Here is an 18,902-nt window from a genome sequence, read left to right as displayed (position 1 = left end):
CTACTCCCCAACTCTGTGTCAGAGGCTGACCCTAAAGGGCTACAAAGTGTGGTAGGAAAGAGGATCAGCAGGACAGCTAGGTCAAATGCTGCACACACCTGCCTTCTCCAGGATGGAGAAGTACTAGAACCCCTTCAGGTCAGCAGTTAGTAGAGCACAGAGCATTGGCACCTGGGGACAGACGTTCTCCAGTCCAGGAAACAGGCCCTCCTGCTCGACACACAGGGTGGGCAGCCTGGCTGCACAAGCCCGTATCTGGAGAGGGTCATTTCACCTCCACACATGTAGGTCAAGGGAGGGCAGCCTGCCCGGGGCGGGGGGTGGGTGGGTGTGGCTGCTGCCAGGGGAGAGATCTCTACATGAACAGTCTCCAAAGACCACCAGGAGGAGTGCTCTGCAAACACAACCCACAGTGTCTAGTGCCAGGAAGGGGTTGGCCACCTGGGTCAGCATCCCTGACTCTGGAGGGCTCTGCCTGAGTCTCTGCAGGTCATCCTCCCGTGTGGTCCATCTCCCTGCTGGGTGCTGCTGGCTTCCTGTGTAAGTCCTCCAGGAGGTCGCCGAGCCCCAGCACCATGGTGTAGTCGATGCTGCAGATGTGTGCACTCCAGGACAGCTCAGCGCCATGGGGATCCTGGGGGGCAGGCCACTCTCTCACACCCAGTGAGGATGTCAGGGTGACAGGACTCACTTGTCCCTGACGGGCAGGGAGAGCCATGCTTGGGACACTGTGGTCCATGTTGAGGCACAGTCAGGGTGGTATGGGGCTCATTACCCACTGGGGACCTTCTGTGTGTCAGCCTCATTAATGTGCAAGCAGGCGAGCGTCTCCCTGATGGCTGGGGCTTGGCCTCCGGTCCTGAAAGCCAGGGTGGGGGAATAGAGAGCCGTGGAACAGAGGGAAGTGGGAGCTCACAGTGACCTCAGCCCAGCCACACACCTTCCCAGGCCTGTTCAACATTGCCTCCCCAGGGCTTTGATGGCAGGGAAGTGCAGGCCACTGGCCAGATGTAGGACAAGAATGGGGCCCTCTGACACCTGGGAAGGCAGAGGGAAGGGATTGAGTCCTGGAGGCAGGTTGGACACAGCCTCTGCCAGGCCTGGCCTGTCCCAAGCTGGAAGTGTGCTGAAGGAACAGCAGGGGTGCTGGCAGGAGGCCAGGCACTGTGGAGACTGCTGTGGTGCACAACAAGAGGATGTCATCTTTAGCGGTGACCGCAGTGCCCCATGAACTCAGACACCAGGACAGCCTGGCCAAGGAGTCCCACCATTGAGTGCCCACCCCTGACCCGCACCTGGCTCTTGCGCCTGACTACAGAGTGTGGGAGGATGAGTGAGGACACCAGAGTTCCAGCCAGGACGCTGTACTGGACCTCCCAGAGGCACAGCAGGAACATGATGCAGAGTGGTATCAGGTCCAGCCCTGGGAGAGAAGTCTGCTGAGAGTCGCCTCTGCTCCCAGGCTCTGTGCTACCACCTGAGCCCGATGCACCCTACCTTCAGCAGGACAGGCTTCTGGTCCTCACACGTGGAGCAATGGTGGTTATGGACACAAAGCAGCCAGAGGCCTCCATTCTGGAGCCTCAGGGGCAGCAGCCACAGGCCACTGCTGGTACACAGGTGTTGGACAGAGGAAGACCTCTTTGTGCCTGAGGTTCAGGCAGGACCCTCCTGGGCCTTCCCTCAAGTGACCTTGGAGGGAGGGAAGCAGCAGGGCTGTCAAGGGGGCATTCAAGGGACCCAGGAGATGGGTATGTGGGGACCACCAACCCCCAGACTTGCAGGTCTCCGTCTCTGAGGAAGTGTCCTGAGGGCCAACTGCAGTCCCAGAGTCCCCCCGACATATGTGACTCAGAAGTGTTTCAGGAGCCTCAGTTTCCCTCAGGAGAGCCTTATATTGCACACAGAACGTCAACATGTTCCAAGGCTAACCTAAAGATAAAATGTGCAGGGAAGCCCTGGGACACAATAAAATAGCCACCACTTTCATTTGGTGACTCCCTGGGGCCACGGGAAGAAAGCCTCATGATCTGCACAAGTTCTTCCACTTCTTCAGGAAGCAAAACAGAAGGGATTTGTGGGGAAGAGTGGTTAAGGGTGCCCTCAGGCTTTGCAAACACAGTGCTACAGTGTTCTCAGCTTTTGGACCAGCACATATTTTTCTTTTCAGCTTTGGGAATTGCCACCCAGGGTCTCACACAGCCTAGGCAAGGGCTCTCCCACTGAGCCGCACCCCAGCCCTTTCTACTTCGAGAGAGGATCCTGCTAAATTTGCCCAGCTGCTCTCCTACTTGCCAGAGCCTCTCAAGTGGCTGGGATGACAGATGTGGCCATCGTCATCTGGCCCATATATATATTCTTAACATGCCAGAGTGCCCCAAAGATCTTGGTATCAAACAGGGGGGCCACAGCCATGGTGATGACAGCAGCCAGCAGAGCCTTGGGGATGTGGCAGAAAAGCAAGGTCATGTAGTCCAGTGACAAAAGCACTGGCACACCTGGGGTGGGGAGTGGGCATCACTCAGGGGCCAGGGTCCTGGCTGGAAGGCCACACAGCCTCCCCCAGGAGGGTGGGGAACAAGCTCTGACACCCTGCACCCGCACGGCCACAGAGACAGAGAGAGCCGTGCACAGCAGCAGACTCTGTGGCCTGCTAAGCAGGACACCCCTTCAACTGCGGGCTGCCTCCCTCCTCCTCATAACTTCAGGACACAGGGAAATATGGGGGGTGTGTACCCCAGTCACCAGCCCCCCTGCTGGGGTGCACACCCCAACTGGACATTCATGGCTGTCTTGCAAGTGAACAGATAGACATGTTGATCCCCGGAAGCCCTGGAGGGGAAAGGGAGGCCTCCATCTGCAGGCAGAGACTGATCTTCCCAGGGTGCCTAGGCTGGGGGAGGAAGTGAGGGAGAGCTGTGCTCAGACCACCCGGCTTCCATTACCAAGAACACACCAGAAAGCCCGAGTGCTCTTGAGGCCCCCTGTTTTGTCTTCTACCCCACTCAGGTGCTGGCTGGGTACCACTTCCCTCCACTTGCCACTACTCAAGGACAGCCTGAGGGGTCTAGGCTTGGCCCCAAGGCCAACTCATCAGGGCAGAGCCTCAGTCTTCCTGCCTCCACTTTGGGGAATTAACTTAGGCATCACCGTGCTTGGACAGCCTGCATGTGCTGGGAACTTTCCAGCACTAAGCACAGCGCAGGAAGCTCAGATGCCATCCTAAGGGGCAGGCATGAGCCCCACCTCCACCACACTGCAGACTTAGTCACAACTGACCAGGGGTAGACAGGAGGCCAGGTAGACTGCGACAGGGAGAATGAGAAAGGAGTCCAATGTGGGCAAAGCACCCAGGTGGGGAAAGGGGTTCTTCTGCTGGTCCCTCCCAAAGGAACAGAGAAGGAAGGACATGGTCACTTACTGCCCAAAGCTGCTGATGACTGAATAGAAGGAGACAAGGGAGTCCAAAACATTGGTGAGGCCTGGGGAGAAAAAAAAAGGCTTGTGGAAGGTGGAGATAGAAGACAAGAGCAAGGCCAGGGATACACAAGGAGTGACCTGGGCGTGAATCTGACCTCCTGCCTTGGGAAGGAAAATGCAAGCCATAGTCTTCCTCTAGTTTGCCCAGGGTGACTCCAGCTTTTTGCAGGGGAAGGAACTAGGGATGGAATCCAGGGCTTCGTGCATGACAGGAGAGCACCCTATCACTGAGCCAGCCCCTGCCCCAGTTATAGCTTACAAAGTAATTCTCGCCCCAGCTTGCCATGTGCTGAGAGCCACAGCCGAGTCTGTATGGCCCCTGGCATTTTGCCAACAGTATTGATTGACAGGCAAGGCGTTAATATCCGCCTCTGCCGCTACTTTTGAGTTCTAGCGCTATTTTTGAGTTCTCGCGCTATTTTTAGTTCTCACGGGGATTTCCCGGGAGAGATATTTCCGGCTGGGGGTTCCTGCAGGAGCCTCGTGGCTTTTCGGGAGGATTCCCCAGGAGCGTGTGTGAGGTTTTTTCTTGCAGTAGAAAAAATAAAATTTGTTCCTGCTTCAGTGGCTCGTGATTTGTGCCCAGCCAGACTGCGGCAGCCATGGGGCTCAATCATCTCCAGCAGGGGTGTGCCCAAGGGATGCTGTGCCTGTAGGGTACAGCTGCCACCATCCACAGGGCTCCCCTAAGGTCCTCTCAACCCCTCCTCTGCTCTGCTGCTATGGCCCACCAAAGTGAGGGACCAGCTATCTCCCCCAGGTGGCACTGACTGACCACAGGGGACACATCCAGGCCCACAGCCTCACTGGGGCCAAGAACCAAGCAATCATCAGACCACGCTAACCCCAAGCTTCTCCACCAGCATTACCCTTCCCAGGGCCTTCACAACCACCACAGTCTCCCCTGGGTGCGGGTTCAAGGCCTGCTCTCAGCTCAGGTCTGGCCACTTAGCAAAGGCCCTCCAGGTTACAAGGCCCAGCCCATGTCCTTGAGAGTGAGAGGCCTGGATGTATGAGGCCTTGGCAGAAGCCATGCCCTGACCACCTTCATTCCTGGTTTCTGGTCCAGAATAGAACTCTGCTGTCACTGACGGGACAGTCCCTCCCAGCTCTGGCTTCCTGTGGGACCTGTGGCAGCCTCTCTCTGTGTACCAGCTGGGAACTGTTGGCCTATTTCAGATCAGGAAGCACACATCCCCCCTCAACAATCTGAGCTTTGTGACCTCCCCTTGTCAGTGCTGTCTGGGCTGCTGCCAGAAACTCTTGTCCCACTGGGAAAGTTCTGGGCTACCAGTTCTTTGCTGCTGATGATGCTGGGGATTGAATGATGAGTGATGGGTGTGAGCAGAGTAGAAACCACTTGGGAGGTCTGCTGGCTGGTGCCTGGGTGGGGGGCCTGTGGGTTTCCTCTGAGTCAGTCCAATACCTTCATTGGACTGAAAATCCAAACTTCCAGAATGAAACCTGAGATTTAAAGTGGTGCTCATGAGTCTGTTCATGAAGTCATTAGATGTCCATTTCATAGTTCTTAGAGCTGGTAAGTATCTTTTTCAAAACTCCACCAAAACCTTCTCAGTAATGACCAAATTTCAGGAGGAATACCCAAACAAATATCCACGATGGGTCTTCCTCATTCAGAAAAAAACAGCGAGAAGAAGCAAGTACCATGTACTGGAGAGGACCAGAGCCCCAGCTTGAATGATCACAGTGCTTTTGCTGGAACCCAAGTTGCTTTAGTAAGTACAGCAGGGAGATGTTAGCACAGTGTTTCAAAATTGAATTCACATTTGAATCCTGAACTGTTGGGGATGAAGACATGGCCTACAGTTACTCCCACCTCTGCCAGAGCCTTCCTACAGCCTCTAGAACACAACACAGTAATAAAATTCTCTTTTTTTTTTTTTCTGTTCCCCTTTTATGTTTTCTGAGACAGCACTCACTGTTGGTTTTTATTTTATGTACATTTTACAATAAAACTCCAATTATGATATGCTTTGAAAGAGCTCAAGAAAAAATATTTAATATTAATTTGATAGTATTTAAGATGGCTGCATTCAATGAGTTTCAGAAGTTAATTCCTTTCTTTTATAAAAATAGCAATTGTCATTTTTCTCTGAACTCCCTTTTCTGCCCCACCCCTAGACTTTTTAATGATGCTTTTTTTCCTATTCCATAAAGCACTAGCTGCCTACACTTCATGTGATAGCTTATAAAGTAAAATCAGAATCAAGAAATTTTAAAGCAAAACTTTTCCCATAGGGTAGAAAGCTTACCAACTTTCAGAGTCACAAGTAATATCAATATGAGTGTGTAATTAATTGAACTGGAGGACCACTCATTCTCCATGGGGTCAGAATGAGCTTCCACAAACAAAAGCAGTTTCTAAGAAAGCAAGCCCAACATGAAGCTCTTTTCTAGCCCCTCCTACATTCACTCAATAAAGGCCCATTTCCCAAAGCAAATCATATGGCCAAGCCTGAAGTCACTGCAACAAGGAACCACACAGGGTGTGGGCGTTTACTGGGAGATGTGATTCACTGGGGGGTCATCAGTGTAGCTGTCTACTACACTCCCCTCATATGGGCCAGATGTGCCTAAGATGGTCAGGGCCATAGTGGAAGATGGAATAAACAATGCACGAATCAGGTTTGGGGGATCCTCTTTCGAGTTCTTCATCATGTAAGGATCTTAGAAATCAACACTCTGTCCTCATAACATATTAAAAAAAAAGGTAAACAAATTGAAAAATCAACAAGTCTTAGACTCAAAGAAACTGGATCCCAGGACCAATCCCTATTCCCCAAAATTAAAGAATCAGAAAGGCACATTCAGAGATTCCTAACTTCTTGGAGTGGAAAACCCATGAGCAGAAGCTTCTTTGGGAAGCAGTACTGGCCCAGGAAACCCTGAACTAGAAGTGAACAATAGCTGGAAACTCAGTGTGGAAAGGCTGACACAGTCACCCAGGGCTCCTCATACTTAAGTGAGTTTCACCTCCAGGATCTCAACCAGGATCTCACAGGGCACCAAAGCATTCTGTTCTTCTTGAGAAGTTCCAACCTTAGGAGAAACTATTTTACAAAAGAATAGCCTACTAAAATTTCGTCAGACCCTAAATGACCCAAGATAAGGGAACTACCATACTCAAGCCTGCTCTAGCCCTCCACCTGGAAGAAGAGACACACTCAACACCAGCTCCCACTGCTCTTCCATATGAGAGAGAAGAGCATCCAACCACAGCTGCCCCCAGACCTCTTGTCCCATCAGAGTGGGGAAATGAGGAACCTGAGGCAGCTCCTTTCAAGAGCCCACACTCACTAAAAGACTGAGATCTAATCCTAGGGCTAGTAACACCTTCCCTCACCAAGCAGGGGAAATACAAAGCAAAACTAAACAAATAAAAAACATTCACATATTATACTCAAACAGCAGAAAATCAAAGGGTGGGGAAGTCTTTTTATAAAGTCCTCTAGTAAAGAATGGTGATTATCGTGGTTTGGATCTAGGAATGTCCTCTCCAAACCACATGTGTTAGGTAATGCAGAATATTCAGAGGTGAAAAGATTGAATTATGAGATCTGTAAAACCTTATAGGTAGTCTGCTCCTTTAGATGAATTAATAATTTGAATGAACCACTGAGTGCTAACTGTAGATAGGTGGGTGTGGTGGGAGAAAGTAGGTCACTGGAGGTGTTTTTTGAGGGCATAATGTAACATTAAGAAACATTATGTCAGGCTCCAGTGTGTGTTCTCATTCATTCATTCTTATTCTCATTCTCTCCCTCTCTCTCTCCCTCCCTTTTATTTATTTATTTATTTGGATCAGAGATTGAACCCAGGGTGCCAAACCACTGAGCAACATCCTAATCCTCCTTTTATGTTTATTTTGACACAGGGTCTCACTAAATTGCTTAGGGCCCTGCTATGTTGCTGAGGCTGGCTTTGAACTTGCAAACCGTCTGCCCTCCTGACTCAGCCTCTGGAGCTTCTGGGATTACAGGTATGTACCACCACACCTGGTTCTCTATACTTCTTGCCTGCCATGAGCTGAACAGCTTTCCTCTGCCATGCTCTTGCACCATGATGTTCTACCTAACCCTGGGCCCAGTGAAGGAGATGGCAGAACCCAAAATAAACTTTTCTTCCTCTAAGTTTTTCTTGTCAGGTTCAGAGAAAAGCTAATTAATATAGGGAATATTGTGTATTTCAAAATTGCTAAAAAGTAGAGTTTAAATTTTCTTAGAAAAAAGTAATAAGTATGTGAAGCAATGGGTAGGAAATATTAATTGATCTGACATACTATATCATAACATTGCATTTGGCCCATTATGCCCTATAAGTATGTGTGATTACTTGTCAATTAAAATCAGTATAATCAATGAGCCTCTAGACAATATATTCAAGAAAAAAAAGAAGATATAAATGAGGAAGATCAGAAACTATTATTTCCAGGGCCAATATGGATTGCTGTATATTCCAAACAGGTGATTACTCAGAGGTCTGCTAGGGCACCCCTCCCTGGGCGGGGTATCCTGATCAGAACACCCATCTCCCCATAAACACGTGGCCCATGCTTCTCACTCCCTTGGAACCATAGTTATGCAAACCACACAGGTGAATCTAACGTCCAGAAATCTATAAAATAATGTTGTGCCAGCCACAGTGAATAGGGATTAGAAAATGCTAAGCTCTCTCTAGGGAACATGGCTGGCACAGCCCTGCAGTCTGCTCATTTTTGTGCATTAGCTTTTCTCACCCTCATTCACTCTCATTATGTCTACAGCTCTTCCTTCCCCCCTTTGTTCAGTGCTAGAAATTGCTGCCACCTGCTCCCTCATGTTGGCACAATCTCTACCATTTGATGCCAATAAACATTTGACCAGACAGACATCCTCGGCTCAGGAATCCTACTGAAACTTTGCAAGCAAGACCATCCCACCACCCTTCTATATTCCTGCCATAATCTGCTGCTAGGATCACTTTTCATACCTATCTCCAACATCAAGAAAAACTTCATAAGATGCACAAATTTCTTTTGTACACTGTGGTCCCTGGAGTGAAACTTTCCACATTTTAGGTCTATGACTTAGTCAAGTCACTCAGTGTCTCCAAACATCACTTCCGAAAATGAGAATGAAAGTTAATAATATTGTAATGAAGAGCAAAGAAGTTAAAATATTAAAATACATAATTCCTACTAGATGATTTTGATATTATCAGTTTTAATTTTTATTTTACTAGTATTACCAACTTAACTGGATAATTTTTATATTATAATTATTATTTTTTTTTTTACTGCATGATTGCCAACACTTATTAAATAAAGTACACACAATTGTGAAATATTGTTTCCAGAATTAAGCAATTCTGGAATTTTCTAGCACAAAAGCTAAAGCTTAATACACACTAGAGATTTACATTTCTGAGAAAAAAAGGAATATTCTTCCAAGTAATATTTCAAATTGTTTTTTGAACATGATATTTACCATGTTTCTACTAATTTACTTTGGTGTTAAAGGACTGTTTTCTGTAATCCCAGTTACTGCTGTTTTGACTGTGAACAAACAAGCTGCACTCACAGAGTTCTTCAAAACTGACTTTGTTCTCTCCACACTGCATAGGCACACCTGCTCCAGCCCTTGTGTGAAATCTAGGGACCCCATGGCTTAACTGCTTATGTTCAGATAAGGAAAAATCCACTGGTTCTCTCCAGGGGCAGAATGAGGTCTGGTTGCAGTAATTACTCTATCAGTCTCAGGTTCATAGTCAAAACAGGACACTGCATGAAACACGAAATTTCTCTCTCAGAAACAGCCAGGCTTGCTGGAATCCTGAATTGCCAGGCCAGTAAGCCGCAGGTAGACTTCTCCCTTTGCATTTGGTACACCTACCTCTTCCACCAGATGGGCCTAGTGATCTTGTCTCTGACCACATCAAGTCCAGCATCTACCCTGGAGTAAAAGAACAAGAAAATATCACTTGATGGGTGCTGCTCTTCCCTGTGCCCACAAGGATTCTATCTGAACTAGACATGCGTTCAGAGGGGACTCCTTCATGGGCATTCCCTGGGGTTTCCTGGGCCTCGCTCTTGTAATTCCTCTTGCTGGTCCTCACAGTTTTCCACCTGGACCATCTCATCAAGTAGTACCCTTGCTGTCACCCTCTCTTTCCCCACCCCACGGCTCTAAGCTGTGGTCTAACTTTGGACCCTGTGGTGGAAAGCAGTTATTCCAAAGGCAGCCTCTTCTTGTTTCTGGGTACTACAGCTCTCTACTCCCAGATGGCTCAAAGATGGGCAGAAAAAAGTGTCTGAGTTCTCCCAAATGCCAGAAGGAACACAGGATGGTTCTCATAGCTGGTTCCTAGATGGGGATTGTTTGAAGAAAAACTGAGAAAACTTAATTTAGCAAAGCTTGCCTAAAGAAAGACAAAGAAAAAAAGGTTCTAGCACAAGGTTGTACTTGGGACCCAAGACGATTAACCCTACCACCTCTGCAGATTACACTCACCACCAGAGAAAAGGAAGCGCCATAACAGAAATCATCTGATTGGCTGCAGTCAGCATTTCTGCCAAGTTTGTTTTCCTCTGGATATAAATTTGTTTAAAGTTCCTAACATCTTGGAGTTTTGTATGTCCAGATAACTACTGCCTATGTGCACTGCTAGGTTACACAATATATTTTCTTTAGACTAAATAAAGCCAAGAGAAAAAATTGCAGAGACCTATGATATGAGTATGTTCCAAACATTATCTATGACTAAATATTGTCAATCTAAAGATCATGACAACTAGACCATAGTGAAGCACCCTGTTCTGCATGATTAAGAACCTTGAGCTCACCAGGCTGGACCACTCCCACCTACTTCTCACATTTACTGTTTATAGTCTCCTTTAAAAAAAGACCCCAAAGCATGTCCATTCCTGAGATGGCCCACATTCTCTGTTCCTGGAAGTGTGTTGAGGGCCACAGCCGAGTTGGGATGACGCATGGCATTTTTGCCAGAAGTAGTGGTTGAGAGGGGACGCCAGCAAGCCATTAAGATGATGACTTTTGAGTTCTCTTGGAGTTCCCGTTGAGTTCCGGTTGAGCTCTCGCGGGGATTCCTGAAGAGTTCACGTTGGTTGGTGAAGTTCCGGTGGTGGGAGTTCTGGTTGGTGTGTGGTGTGTTCCTGGAGGAGCCGGGTGGGTGGCGTTCGGGAGAGTTCCCGGGGAGTGTGCTGGTGGAGTTTGGAAATAAAGTTTGTTCCTGCTTGAGTGGCTCATGATTTGTGCCCAGCCAGACTTCGGCAGAAGTGTGTATTCCTTGCTTTCCCAAATAAATAATTTCTGTTTGTGACTCTTTCTGACACATCCTGAAATTTTTTTTCTCTGGTATAAACAAAGAACCTATCAGGTTGGGTTGAGGTCCCCTTCTTCTGAGGGACCTCTTCAGACCCCTGTCAGGTAACAATTTAACAGCATCTCAGTACCACTGTCACATCTGGCATTTGATGGTGATCAAGGACCATCATGTGCTGCAAAGTAGTGTTATCTAGACAGGTGTTCAACTTTGCATTCAGTCTATCAGCACAAGTCCTGGTGATATGAAGACCCATTTGGGCAAAACCAGGCTTGCCAACAAGTACTGAGGATGTGGTAAGCCAGATGTTAGCAATTCCCACAAACAAACCAGGTGCAGGAAAGACAGGAGAGAACTGATGGAGTCACAAGCCTAAAATGAGAAACTAGGAAGGAGCACAGAAAAGATTCCTGCTACCAGAATAAGTTTCCTGTCTCCCCTTTGTGGTTTCTCTACTCTCCCACTTTCTTTTGTGTTTTATAATACTGGAGTGTGAGCTTATACTTGGAGGCATTTTATCTGTGAGAACCCTGTGATGCTGCGCTAAGGAGGAGGGCAGACCCTCAGTAAGAATATCTTGTAATTCTATGACAAGCTGTTAGTGCTACCAACCTGTGGCCATGGTAATTTAATTCTAAGACCATTTATGTATTGCTAATTTGATTAAAAATCTATGTAAGGGCACATCTATAGACATGAGGTTTCAGACTTAATTTTTTCTATCTCATATACTAACTGTCCTTGTTCACCTTTTCATTGGGTTTGTAGCCTTTTGAAACCACAACTGTAGGGAGAATTTTGAGTTCTATATGTCCCTTTTATGGACCCAAGGACTTTTCTAGTTTCCCTCATGTGGTCACTTAAGGATTTATGGGGTTAAAAAACAACTCAAGATCAGCCATGGACACTCAGTTTAACTTTAAGAAGGCTGACATTTCATTTCCACTGAATGTAGAACATTAATCTGGTATTTGATTTTGTTTAAATAGAAAAATAAAATAGACATAATTGTTCATAGGTAAATTGAAATAACCATCTTGATATTTTAGGCCTCAGATAAATGACAACATACACAAAAAAGCTCATTCTTTAACTTCTTGGGGAATTCTTTATTCTTCTTATTGTAGTATCTTGTCTAATATCTGCCTAAGGCACAGAGTTTAAGCAATAAAACATTGCAGTTTGCACAGAGAAAGCATGTGGAAATCACCATTCATTCCAGTCAGCATCACAGTTGCAGTGATATTGAGAATCAATGAAGTTCCCCCCCTAATTCACAAGTACCCTTTTGAGTATCAGGCAGGGAAGCTTCACAGTAAGTGTGCATTTCATTGGTTCTTCCAACCTACCGCCTCACTGGGGTTCCATCTGAAAGACAAGTATACTAAAGGTGAGACCTATTTGGCCCCCACTGCCTGCCTCCCCATATCATTCCTTTACTCCCTTCTACGTAAAATATAGACTATTTTAGAAATGATCGCCATTTTAACTCTGCAACAGCATACTTTTTAATGGACTTCTGAATGTTTAAAAAATTTTAATATTGAGACTTAAGTTACCTTGTTTTTTTTTTCTTTTATTAGAATATAAACAAAGAGTCTTTTACTCATTCAGGCATGATACTTACAGATTTTACTTGAAGATTCCAATTATAGAATTTATTGGGAAATAGAATTTAAAATACAATTGTCACCAAAATAATCATCAGACTAATTTATACACTGAACCTAAATTCTGTTTGAGATCATAAAATGCCATGAAAAAAAGTTATTGTTCAAAATATGATTTCTTTTCCTTTTTTTCATTAAAGTAACATTGATACTTCGTATTGTGTGTTAAAAATTCTTAGGGACACATGTTTGTGCCTTTTCTTCTACTAAATGGCTTGGCTCTTTATTTGGAAACTATGGAGATTGACCTCCTTCCTGCTGCAGGTGAATTTGGGCTCCTAACTATTCAACCAAACATTTCTCAGTCCTCCAGTACCACCTCCTCAGGGCCACCATAACTCAGCCATAGAGAAGGAGGCCACCTCAACTCTAAGGTCCTCACCTTGATGCTAAAGACACTGGCAATCCCCAGTCTAGGTGAGAGTGAGGGTGACTATAAAGTGGATGGCTCACAGGTAGGAAGGGGGACTTCCCCCTTCAGAGAGAAGCAAGGCGAGAGGTAAAATGGAGGTGACATCAAATCAGTTAAAAAGATGTGTGTCCTTTTCAGCATGTCCTTTCAAACCCATCAGCTGTCACCATTAGGCCACAACTGAGAATCTGGAATGGGACTCCTCTTCTCTCCAATGCACAGCAGCACTACTCATGATGGCTCCCTGTTAAAGAAGCCCTCTGCTTCTGCTGACAACACCACCAGCTTACAAACACACCAACTTCATTCAGCACCACCCAGCCCTGGGCCAGTGGCTGAGGCATGTGCAAAGAATCAGTACCAACCACCTTTTTCCTTTTTTTAAAATGTGCTGCCAACTTATCTCTAGGAAGCAGAAATTTCAACACATATTTCATAGATTATTCCAAAATTCCATTTTAAAAACATAATTATTCAACATTTGTTCTTTCATAAATTTGAACAGCAAAGAAATTCTTACATATAAATGAACAATTTTGTGTTTATATTGAAGTTTATAATTTCAGTTATAAATTAAGAATTAATGAATGCTGGATTTCTGTTCCTGACTAAAATGCTCAGGGGTTACTCCAGGGGAACTGGGCTAACTGGGCTACTCGAAATAACCACACACGAGACAGAAATACCTTTTTCTTTGAGGTTGCTGTGACGGCTCCTCTGACCTTAAGGGTCTGCAGAAAGAGAGACAGACAAGAGAGAGAGCACAAGGCCCCACGTGCTGACCTCTTTTATTGAGGAGAAGCTATTCAAATGAGGCAAGGGGTCAGGTTTCAGGGGGCTGCGTCTAGCTTCATGATGTCTGCTGTCAGCAGGTTGACTGACATTAAGTAGGCCATACCCAAGGGCACAGTAAGATAAGGGGACACACAAAAGGTGTTTCCATGGAACATTCTATCCCAAACAGGGCACGGGGTGATATTACAAAGGGACAGGCAGCATAGCTCCACCCCTGGGGCTACAGCAAGACACACCCATGCAGGACACCTTCCTTTGAACCCAAGAAGGGTGGGGCGAAGGGTGGGGCATCTAGGGACATCTGCCGCCTGAAGCCTCCATCACCCAGCTGAGGGAGTGACTGGGTCACAAGCAAGGTTGATCTCCCACAAATGGATATTTTTAAAGGTACACAATACTTTTGGCTCCATTCAAGATTTATTTCACCAACAGGATTTGTATAGGGAGGATTTAAAAAGACATCAAAAGGAATCAGAGGCTGAAATGAAGAGGAATAGGAAAGGTATCAATGAAAAAGGAATACTTTCTAATTCCTCAAGTATTTTGGCCCTGGGTAGATTCTCTTCAGCCACAGGTACAGTCCTCAGTAACCCTAGCATTCACAATGTGGTGACTAAATACTTCCCCACTGTGTCAACATTGTCACACTTCCTCCTCAGCCACCCATAGTTGTGTCCCTGAAACTCTAATACAGAGACCTGGAAGATGCTGGAAGACGGAAACTGTCTTTATAACACTGACATTTCCTATTGTGTGTTAAAAATTACTTAGAGATACATGCTTATTCTTTTTCCTCTAGGGCGTGGCTTGGCTCTTTATTTGGTACTATAAAGATTCACCTTCTTGGTGCCCAACCTTTTCTCCCCAGGCCAGCTGCAAAACCAAAAAAAAAAAAAAAGAAAAAATTGCTAACCTATGGCTCTGGTCTTGCTGCTCCTGAGTCTCCTCTTGTAATTTTTCAAGGTATTGGTTTTCCAGTACTTCCTGAGAATTTGTTTTCATAAAAATTTCTGTAAATAAAATGGAACTGTATCTTGAATGTCATCTGCCCATCTACCCTGATGCTATTTGCTCCTTGTATCACAGGCATCCTGAGGTGCTCTCTCTGCAGCATCCTCAGGAAGGCTCCAGTTGAAGGCTTTGGTTGGCATTACTCCTTCTGCACAAGGGTAGCATCCACGCTCTGCACACCTATTTGCATCTATTGATGATAAAAAGCCAATTAGTGCAAGGATCTGAAGGAATTTTAGGCTACACTTGCTGCCTCTCTTATCTCCAGTTTAGAGCTTCTGGAGATACATGGGCCTGCAACCAAATTTGTTTGAATTAAGTGTCTACTAAAAATTCTCCAGAGGTCGCATGTAAGAAATTCAAATATTTTGAGTATGTATGATGTACTTCCTTTATTTTCTTTAAAAAGTGTTTAACAAATTTAAAATTCTTTTTTTCTCCTAAGCTCAACAAAATACTTGGTTGTGTCGCTCTTGTTGTTTTAAATATTTATATAGAAAGAGTGACAATCTGTTAAACAAACACTTGCAAATCACTAGGAACACAATGACCCTTCGTGCAGGAATTCTTTACCGATCTGGGCAATGTTTCGCTTCTGGAATAGACTACATGTTGGGGATACATAAGTTTGACTCCCTGAGTCACTGGGTGATGTTTTTTTTTTTTCTTTCTGACTGTTATTGGTTAAATAATAGTCAGAAGAAAAAAAAAAAACTACTCAATTTGCCTCATTTTCTCTGGTTAAATGACCTAACTTTGTGCTATAGCATTGATTTACTCTCCAGGAGCCAACTTTCTCATTGTTCTGGGAATATACAATCTTAAGTCAGTGATCTATGTGGTAGAAATTGACTAACAATAAGTACTAAGTTTCCCAGCACTAATTATAATTTCAATACACTGCAGAGCTATAAATAAGGAGCATTTACTTCACATGCTTTATAGATGCTGCATTAATAAATCTTAGAGAGATGGGTGTCTTACCTCTGAAGATTCAGAAAGATCCTAGGATACCCCAGCTGCTGAGTGGCAGACTTGACATATGATCTCCAAGAACTCAGATCAGCCTCCAGAAAACCAAAGAGGTTCATCAAGGCAGCAGGGTTGGACATAGTCACAAATCTAATGACTTCAAAGGAAGAAAATACAAAACTCATAACAGAATTGTACAGGGTAGACTAAAAATAAACAAACAGCCATCCACAGAACTACCTGGAGTCCTGAAAGAACTGTACAACACCAACTCTGTTCTCTAATTAGCAATTATCCAAGACACTAACTGCACTCAGTCTGAGAGAGAATCTCATGGAATAATCACCTTCAGAAAACTAAGCCATGCTGTTAGCAATCTTTTCTGAGATAAAACACAAGTGAGGCAACACTGCCCCTCATAGTGTATGAACACTACATTCTAAGGGCCTCATCAGGAGGTCTTTATTGCTCAATTGCCCAAATGAGGCTGGGAAGAGACTTCAGACCCTTCACAGCTTTCAGCAAAGAGAAGCAACTATTGCCTTGGCTCTTTGCCCCAGGGAAAAGCATTTCTGCACTTTCCAGGCTGTGGCCTTGGTGCTGAGGATACAGGAGTCTCATGAATATGCAGCTGCTTGGTGCAAGCTTCTGGGAACTAAAGTCTGCAATGGCTGATGACTTACCAAGGTGAGCTGAAGGCCTTGACCTCCTGCGGTGGAAAGCCAGCTCCTGTTGGCAGTGGTCCATCTAGTCAATTAGTTGGTCCATGCTGACCATGTACTTGAAAATCACAGGCTGAGGGTTTTCTCCATGAGAGCTTTTGATTCTGGCCAGGTGGCAGCCATTGTGCTGCACTAAGTACATGCATGTTCTTATGGGCAGAAAGGGCCTGGAAGGGAGGAAATAGAACATGACTAGGCTGAAATGGGTCTGAACATCAGAGGCATCTCTTATCTGAATTAAGATTTTCAATCATCAAATATCTTTGAGATTAAGATCAACATTACTAGAATTCTTAAGATATCAATATTAAAATTTGAAATTTATTGAAATTTACATTACCATATATTTGCAGTAATTATCTTTGGTGAGATCTGTTTGACAATTTAGTCAACATTGCCAAAGGGTCCATTTCTGAATTTTTGTGATATAATACCACAAGTTACGAATATTTATCTTTTTGAAAAGCATAGTCCTTTCTAAATTGAATATCTTTTTCCTGAGATAATCAAATGTATGTATAACAGACACATTTGAGAAACAAAAAGCCTATATGATCATGAAACATAATATAAAATATTTATTTTCAGGTCCTGAATTAAACTCAGGAAAGTGTTCTACCACTGAGCTACAGCCCCAGCCCTAAAATAAATATTTTTGACTAAAACTGACCAATAAGCTATCAGCAACTCATTCAGTGGTCAACACTAAAACACATGAGACATTTGACATCTAATATATCTATTCCGGGTAATAACCATGGGGACACAAATGTCGGCTGACAAATTCTGACAGATTTCTGTTATAATACCTGTTTTTTAATGAAGGAAACTAGAAAAATTTAAAATGCATTCCAAAATGTTTACAGAAGAAAAAACTTATGATTTCTCTCACTTTCCCCCCAATTCATCTTACAACATAAAAGTAAAAAAGTTTACATGATGTAAAGGGCCTATATTTCAGTGGTATAAAGGAGACCTGAAGTTGCCTTAACTCTTGTCTAGAACATCAAGTCATATGACCACCTCTCTATGTGAACTTGGTAAAATGATGAGTTTCTCTCTATACAGAAACATTCCAAATTACTGAAGACACAAAATAGTTGTGTAGAGTTTGTGCTGCTAAATGAACAAATGCAATGGTATGGCTTCTCCATGAACAAAATTAAAATATCAAAACAATATTGCCAGGAATCCCCTAAGAAGTCCCCACAGAACTCTGACCCTCCTGCAGGGACCTAATGGCTGGCTCATCTTCCATACCATGTAGCAAGGGACAAATCTGACAGCCACATTGCTGTTTTGTATACACAGGCCTGAAATGCAGCAGATACAACCAGAAATCCAAGAACTCCAAGGGCCAGGGAAAAGAACTCTGGCTCAAAGACTGTGAAGAGCAAGGTTATAAAATATCTCAAAACTAGCAAGAATCAGAACAAACTGAACCGGCAGAATTAATGTCCATTTTATATTCAATGGCATTAGGAAAAAAAAGACTTAAAGAGGTCATCTCAATCTCTCTGTTGGCTAAAGGAGGCTATGAGCATTCCTACAGCCCCCTTGAAATCCATAGTTTGTTTTTTTCCTCTTTTAATCACATTTTCACTGGGCAATTTGTATTTCAACATTTTCATGAAAAATTACATAAGTGAGCTTGGCATTTATTTTCTGTGATTACCTACTCCACCCACAGAAGGATTTACCAGTGTAAAACAAAATAGGTAGAAGACTGTGAGGCTTAGGAACTCATAAATTATGATGCCATACTCTCATTTATTTTCATGGTTTTTGACATAAAGAAAAATGATGTGCATGAACAGATCATATAGGCTAGTGATCAGTGTGATAGATTCAGGGTCTTGCATGGTTAAAATATAAGAAAAGAAATCTCTTCCTTCAACTACAGAAGAGGAGAAGATTGAAAATAATCTCTCAAACTATTATTCTGAAAAAAATCACAATTTAAATGATTGCCCTTTATAGTGAGATTATTTAAAAGATCCCAAGTAAGACACACCATTTCCACAACACATTACTTTCACAAATTTTTTAAAAAAATACTACCTATAAGAGAATTTTGAGATCACATAATTTGTCCTTAGCTTTCAAGGATGAACAAACAGATCAAAGAATTTAAGAGACTACCACCTTGGAAAAACAAATAGCTGCTCTGTAGTTTGAACAGCAAATTAAAACTGAGGAAATTAATTTTAACTGTGGACAAATTTTTAAAGGATTTTTGAACTATCCTTAAATCCGACTACCTGAAAACATGCTCCTCCAACTTGCTGGAGCCCCTTTCATCTATCTGCACTCACGCACAGTGACCACGGGCAGCTCCTAATCCACCTTCTAAAGTTCAGGCAAATGAACTTGCAGTAATTCAACTTGATGGTTTGGTTTGATTAAGCCACATACAAACAACAACACTGACCCTGTATCATATAATGTCCATTGGTTTCTATTTATTTTGCTAAATTATGTCTGCTTTCCAATTTTTGA

The 18,902-nt window shown here is 44.2% G+C and overlaps 1 long non-coding RNA gene across 2 annotated transcripts in view; it reads right to left on the bottom strand.

Moving 5' to 3' along the window:
- Positions 1–12,018: 12,018 nt before the first annotated feature.
- LOC113199023 (uncharacterized) overlaps positions 12,019–18,902 on the bottom strand; it is a 28,538-nt gene continuing 21,654 nt past the window's right edge. For both annotated transcript variants that reach the window (XR_013342376.1, XR_013342377.1), the window contains 4 exons: positions 16,365–16,570; positions 15,694–15,838; positions 14,612–14,899; positions 12,019–12,189 (listed from right to left, as the gene is read on the bottom strand). This is a non-coding gene — a long non-coding RNA (uncharacterized LOC113199023). The remainder of the gene's footprint in view (positions 12,190–14,611; positions 14,900–15,693; positions 15,839–16,364; positions 16,571–18,902) is intronic.

The sequence above is a fragment of the Urocitellus parryii genome, chromosome 13 (genome assembly GCF_045843805.1).
Source record: "Urocitellus parryii isolate mUroPar1 chromosome 13, mUroPar1.hap1, whole genome shotgun sequence".
In the NCBI taxonomy this organism is placed as follows: Eukaryota; Metazoa; Chordata; class Mammalia; order Rodentia; family Sciuridae; genus Urocitellus; species Urocitellus parryii.
Note: the sequence above shows the minus strand (reverse complement) of the source record. Positions and strands in the feature narration are given on the sequence as shown.